Source organism: Dendrobium catenatum, unplaced genomic scaffold, assembly GCF_001605985.2.
Source record: "Dendrobium catenatum unplaced genomic scaffold, ASM160598v2 fragScaff_scaffold_1685, whole genome shotgun sequence".
NCBI classification, from domain to species: Eukaryota; Viridiplantae; Streptophyta; class Magnoliopsida; order Asparagales; family Orchidaceae; genus Dendrobium; species Dendrobium catenatum.
Window position 1 is genome coordinate 254,788 of NW_021320147.1, and position 7,127 is coordinate 261,914.

Here is a 7,127-nt window from a genome sequence, read left to right on the forward strand (position 1 = left end):
AATTCACTTCTCAATGATCAAGCTTTGTTTAAAAGTTATTTAAAGCACTTGGATCTGTACAATAAGTTTGAAAATATAATCAAAATAAATCTTCAAAGCTAGAGGTAAAATCAAGATTTTCTTTTTTTGTTAGTTAAAAAAGAATTATAATTACAATAAATCTTATGTGAAGTTGAGATATATATATATATATGCTCATATTTAATCCAGTAAAATATGAATTCAAAATCCACCAAATAATTAAAGAGAAATTAAAGAATAATTAAGATGAATAAGAAAAACTAAATCACTCTTTTAATTTTAATTTTATTTTTAAATGATAGGGTTTATTTTTCTAAAGAAAATGAGTGGTTACAAATTATTTTTGGCTAAATACTTACTTTAATATGATTTTTGAAATAAAATTGCATTTAAAATGATTTTAAAACAAGTTTTATGTATTAAATATGGTAGTGGTAGGGCATGTGACAGCAGTTTATTGGCTAGTTCAAAACCATTGGCGGCGGTGCGAAATGAATGGCCAATGACTATGTGGTGGCAATCATTAGCATTAAATGCCTTATAACAGCAATGCAGATGCATTTTACTTATCCGTGTCAATGCTGCATGGCTGTCATTTCAGAATGAACATCAATGATTTAGCTGGATGGAAAGCGGAACAATCGTGTGGTTTGTTTAGAAAACAATATGACGAGTTCTAGACCATTAATCATGAGATCAATGGTCCATAATATGTACAGTTCATGTGTATAAATATCAAAACCCTAGATGATGAAGAGTTAATCATTTTTTAAAATGGTTGAACCAATTTTTATAAAATTTTTAACAGATCTTACTCAATGTTAAATGAACGATGGGGATTTTATTTTGTGGGAATGAAATTTATGAAAAATTATTTAACTCTAACTTATTTTAATTAGGGTTGGACTTTTACCTTGATTGGTTGGGTCTCATAGGGTATTTCTAAGCTCATTTTGTTTGTTAAGAGATGTAGAACAAGTCCCCTGAGGAACTCAAGAGAAAGAATGGCATGAATTATGGAGTAATTATTGTGTCCGGACATCGAATGTGTCTAGATACCAATAACAAAGTGCCACATCACTTGGGCGCTCGGTACCACACTCGGTACCGCGCTCGGTACACTCGGTAAGCTCGATATTCTGCCCGGACATAATAATTTTTATGAATTATGAACTATAGAGTCTAAACATATTAGGGTCTTGATTTGTCTAAAATCTTACTGCTGACAAGCTTTGACTATCAAATTCTGACTTGGGAGATGTTAAGGAGGGTCTGTTGAGCCGAGAACAAAATGAGAGTTAGATCTTGGAGGCTTAATGTGGTGAGAGATTTATAAATGTTAGAATGAGTACTTTTTGTATCTTTAGCTCAATTTAAACATCCTAGGTTAATTGGATAGCTGAGATTTCTTTGGAGGGTTCCTAGGATGTGTGACAAGTGGCCTCAGGTCGTTAAGACAAGGACAAGTGCAAGAATAATGAGGTGGAAATCCTTATTTATCTTCACATGGGTGGACCACTTGATTAGTTTAGCTTTTAATCTAATGTTTATGGTGGGTTTAAGAACCTTGTAGAGGGTATTTAAGTAGCTAGGATGGTTTAGTTTGGATTGAAATGGATTTGATCAAGTGATTTGACCACTTAACCCTTAGGTCTTTGTTGATTGATTGATTTGATTGTAGGGTAAATTTATGATTGATTTATGCAGGCTGATTGATTGGAGATAATTGATTAAATGTTGATTGGATGTTAGAGGTGCAGGCTAGACAGATGTTTGATTGACTAAAAATTGAATGGTTAACAGCTCCATGATTATTAACCTTTAGATGGATAATTAGGAGTTTAAATAGGTCCTAATGACGACCTTATAAAAAATGAGGTTAGCGAGTGGACCCCAACATGTGTGATGAATTTGAAGGATAAATCACACATGTTAGAATTTTCCGAGGTGATCAATAAGATTTGGAAGCTAGAAACTTGATTGAAAGACAAATTTTCAATCGAGCAAATGTTGGACCTAACTAAGAGATTGATTCTCAGAGAGGGATATATAAAGTTTAGATAGGAGATTGACTCCCAAATAAAGGTGGATACTCAGACGGGAGATCGGTTCCTATATGAGTAGATTTAAAACCTAACTGATAGATCAATTATTAGAGAGATAAGATTTAAACTTTGACTGGAAGATTGATTTCCAAACAAAGTGAAGTAACCAAATGGGAGATCGATTCCCAAACGAGTGGATTTAGAACCTAAACATTAGATCGATTATCAAAAAGGTGAATTTAAACATTGACAGGAAGATAAAATTCTAGATAAAATGGAATAATAACATGGGAGATCAATTCATGAATGAGTGAATTTAGAACCTAACCGATATATCGATTATCATAAAGGTAAGTTTAAAATTTAACTAGAATATTGATTTCCAGACAAATATGAACTCAGATATGAGATTGATTTTCAAATGAGTGAATTTTGAACCTGGCTGATATATTGATTAACAAAAAAGGGAATTTAAACTTTGACTGGAAGATCGATTTCTAAACAAAGATGAAAACTCAGAGGAATGATCAATTTCCAAATAAGTGACTTTAGAACCTAATTGATAGATCAATTATCAGAAAGATGAATTTAAATTTTGACTGGAAGATCGATTTCCATACAAAGCAGAATGCTCATATAAGAGCTAGATTCCCAAATGAGTAAATTTAGAACCTAACTGATATATCGATAATCAGAAAGGTGAATTTAAACTTTTATTGGAACTTCAATTTCTAGACAAAGTGGAATACTCAAACAGGAGATTGATTCCCAAATGAGTGGATTTAGAACCTAACTGATAGATCAATTACTAGAAATGGGAATTTAAATTTTGTATGAAAGATCAATTTAAGGACAAAGCTGAGTACTTAGACGGGAGATCGATTCCCTAATGAATGGATTTAGAACCTAATTGGTAGATCAATTATCAGATTGGTTAATTTAAAATTTGACCAGAAGATCGATTTCTAGCAAAGATGAATACTTAGATGGGAGATCAATTCCCAAATGAGCAGATTTGGAACCCAACTAACTGATAGATTATCAGATATGTTAATTTAAACTTTGACTAGAAGATCGATTTCTAAAAAAAGAGGAATACTCAAATGGGAGATCAATTACTGAATGAGTGGATTAAAATGCTAAAAAAGAATAAAATACACAATATTAGTTATGGAGCTATAAACAACAAGGAGCTGGGGCATTTCAAGGTAAGCTGCCATGGTGAAATTGGTAGACACGCTGCTCTTAGGAAGTAGTGCTAGAGCATCTCGATTCGAGTCTGAGTAGCGGCATAAAGAATTATTCATATGAATTCGCACCTGAACCGGATCAAACCAAATTTTTCAAGCTATTTTTCTCTTTTTCACTTGATTCTACGGAGTAAGACATCAACTTCTCAAAAAGATCAATTATGGTCATTGCATAATGGGCTCCCTTGAAAAACATTGGCGCACGTGTAAACGAGGTGCTCTACCTAACTGAGCTATAGCCCTTGTCATAACCATTTTAACATAGAGACAATTTCTTGTCAAGAAGGATATCCCATAATTCCACATGATAACTCTCTGATCCATTTATGTTTACTGGTAAAAGATTTATATTGCTTAGAAAACATATTTTCTGTATAATCGAAGTGATGGAGACCCTTTTTGTGGTTATAAATGACCTACTTAACCAGTGGTTAGAGTATTGCATTCATACGACGGGAGTCATTGGTTCAAATCCAATAGTAGGTAGAACTTATTAGATACCGGATTCCATGGTATCTAATAAGTTTTTCTACCCATCCTCTTTTTTTCGTTCTATCATCAGATTAATCAAATTAGACTTCATTGTGTTCAATTTGTGGAATCAAGATGTAGTGTGTAGTGTCTAATAAAGAACTCTTTTGATTTTGATTGAATGTATTGACTACTAATAGGAAATCACTTTGACAGCTTCTACTCGTGTCCTAGCTCGTCTGAGAGCTAGATTTGCCTCAATTGCTTGTCTCTTACCCTCAGCTCTACTCAAGTTAGCTTCAGCTATTTCAAGAGTTTGTTGAGCTTCTTGTGGATCAATGTCAGTACTAATTTCCGCACCATTTCCTAAAATGGTGATCTCATTATTACTTATTCTAGCGAAACCGCCCATAAGAGCCACCGTTAACCATCGGTCGTTTAGCCGTATTCTCAAAAGACCTATATCTACAGCCGTGGCAATGGGGGCATGGTTTGGTAATATCCCAATTTGTCCACTATTAGTAGATAAAATAATCTCTTTCACTTTGGAATCCCAAATCATTCGATTAGGAGTCAATACACATTAAGGTCATTTCTTCAATTTGCTCTCCTCTTCTAAGTTCATAGCTTTCGCGGTAGCTTCATCGATGTTACCCACCAAATAAAAGGACTGCTCGGGAAGACCGTCTAATTCTCCGGAAAGGATGAATTGAAACCCCCGAATTGTTTCTGCGAGACCAACATATTTCCCCGGAGAACCAGTAAAGACTTCTGCCACAAAGAAGCGGGGCGAGAAAGTTACCGAGCACAATTTTTCTTCTACTAGCACTGATTGATATGGGAGAAACATATGTAGATTTGTAAAATTGTTATTTCTTACTAATTACTAGAGTAAGACAGACTATATTCAGTATTTGAAGTGTGGTAATACTCGTCTTATTTTCTTTTCAATTGTTATTTTCGTGATCAACGAAATGAAATAGAGTGCCCCTATTTTTGACCGAGAATACATACACAAATTGTCTTCATTTATTGTACGATAAACAATGAACTTTACATAATTATCTCGTTAGAGTACTTTTCGGGTTCAGATGAAACCACACCTTCTTTAGTTCCGAACAAACATTGTTTGTGTATCCGCAATGACTAATTGGAAACAATCTATCTTATTCTCATCCAAATTGCACACTACATTTTTTATGTATATTTTATATATTATATATAAGTAAAGGAATAAGAATTGGATAAGTGTATAAGAATAGATGATATAAAAGGAAAAGAGCGAAAATGAAATGGGATTTCTGATCCAATAACAAGAAAGAATCCTATTTTTCTTTCTTTCTATTTAATTTATATTGAGTATGGATAAAAGATCTTCCTATGTTATACTATGTTATACTATTCAATTCATGATGATAAATCGATTTGATATTGTTATTCATAATATTGTTAGTATCATCAAGATGTAATTCATACATTTGAATTGATAGGAGTCCACTTTATCATATCTATGGGATTAGATCCCGAATTATTGTGAAAGAAGAAAACAAAGAGATTATGAAAGTCAATATTATTGCGCTTATTGCTACTGTGCTGTTCATTTTAGTTCCTACTGCCTTTTTACTTATCATATACGTCAAAACTATTAGCCAAAATGATTAATTTGAATGAAACTTGAATTATTCATTTTTATCAATGATTGAAGAAATGAAAAGTTTTAAATCTATATTTAAGTCTTAAAGAATCAGAAGTATCTGAGATAGTATGGTAGAAAGAGCTATATATAGCTCTTTCTACCACACTATACAATTGAGTATTGTAGAATGTTTCATATTCACTCATATTCTTAGTACATAAAACATAAAGTTGTATTGTATACAGAAAGAAGCTTTCTCTTATATAGAGAAATTGACAATAGATATCTATTCTATATCTAAATATATATTAGACCTACATCAAAACGAAATAGCACTCGAATTTTTGATTTTTTCTCTACTCTCATTTGTATGCATTTCGATCAACCCAAAAGAATTGCAAACCCAACTGCTTGAATTCCTGATTTTTTCTATCTCTTCTTATGCTTATGGATATGGATCCTGGGGCCCTTCGAAAGAATTAATGTAGGAAGAATCGTACGGGTATAATATACCATAATATACCATAATATACCATATAAATACCATATCATATATTCTATAAATATAATAAAATAGAATAATAAAAGAAAAATATTTAATAGAGGATTAAATAGAAGAATCTAATACTACTACTACTAATAAAGAATATATAAAGAATATATAGATATAGATAAACTAGATATAGATAAACTAAAGCAAGTCAAGTTTTTTTTTTTAAGCTTTCGCAAAACGATCACAATTGATACAAGTAGATTTTTCAGTAAAGTACTAAATTAGTAATATTCCTAGCTCTAAAGCCCACTCCTTCCCCATACTACAAGTGAAAGAGAAAATGTAAACACTACCATTAAAGCAGCCCAAGCGAGACTTACTATATCCATGTGAATGATGTCCCCTATTGAAGGAATTATTCCATTATTGATTCATAATCATAGTGGAATGAATGGTGCAGAGTCAAAATAGGATTCTTACTTACGGCTCTTTATGAAACAATTTCATAAATCCACTCATAAAAATTTCCTAGATTTCTTATTCAATAGAATTCTATTGAAATAGAAAGAATTGAAAAAAAAAATAGAAAATATAAGATATAAGAAAAAAAAAAAGAAGAGCCGTTCAACCATTCTGATTCAATTTATGAGCAGCACTCAGAGCCTCTAGTGAGTCTGGATACAAATAAGTTCTTTCCACAATTATTAAATGAATTTACCATCAGCCTATCCAATCTAATCTCATCGCAGACAGAGTTAGTAGACACTACCTCAATATTTCAATATTAAGTGAAGTTATAGTGTAAAATAATTAGGGAGTCTTTATAGTATTTTTTAGAATCCTTTCTTACCAAAATGGAGTGTCTCTTAGGAACCTTTGTATACCAAGATTTCCGACTTCTGACTTTATTCTTACTTTCATAGTTCTGATGCCCAGAATGATTCTCACTATTTCTTTTATTTGATTCAATTCAGAATAGCCCAAACCAATCATTAAGAAGATTGGGTTGCTTCAGATTTATTGGTACCTGTTTGAGCCACACTCAGAACCCATATTTTGAGAAAAAAGATGACAGTCTTTTTTTTATAGGCCCTACGGGTTCTCAAAATAAAGTATCGACAGACCTAGCCCTTGCCTATGCTTTTGCGGGACAAGGATTCGTCAAGTTCGATCAACAGGATTAAGAAATTCCAAGTCTTTTTTTGTTGATC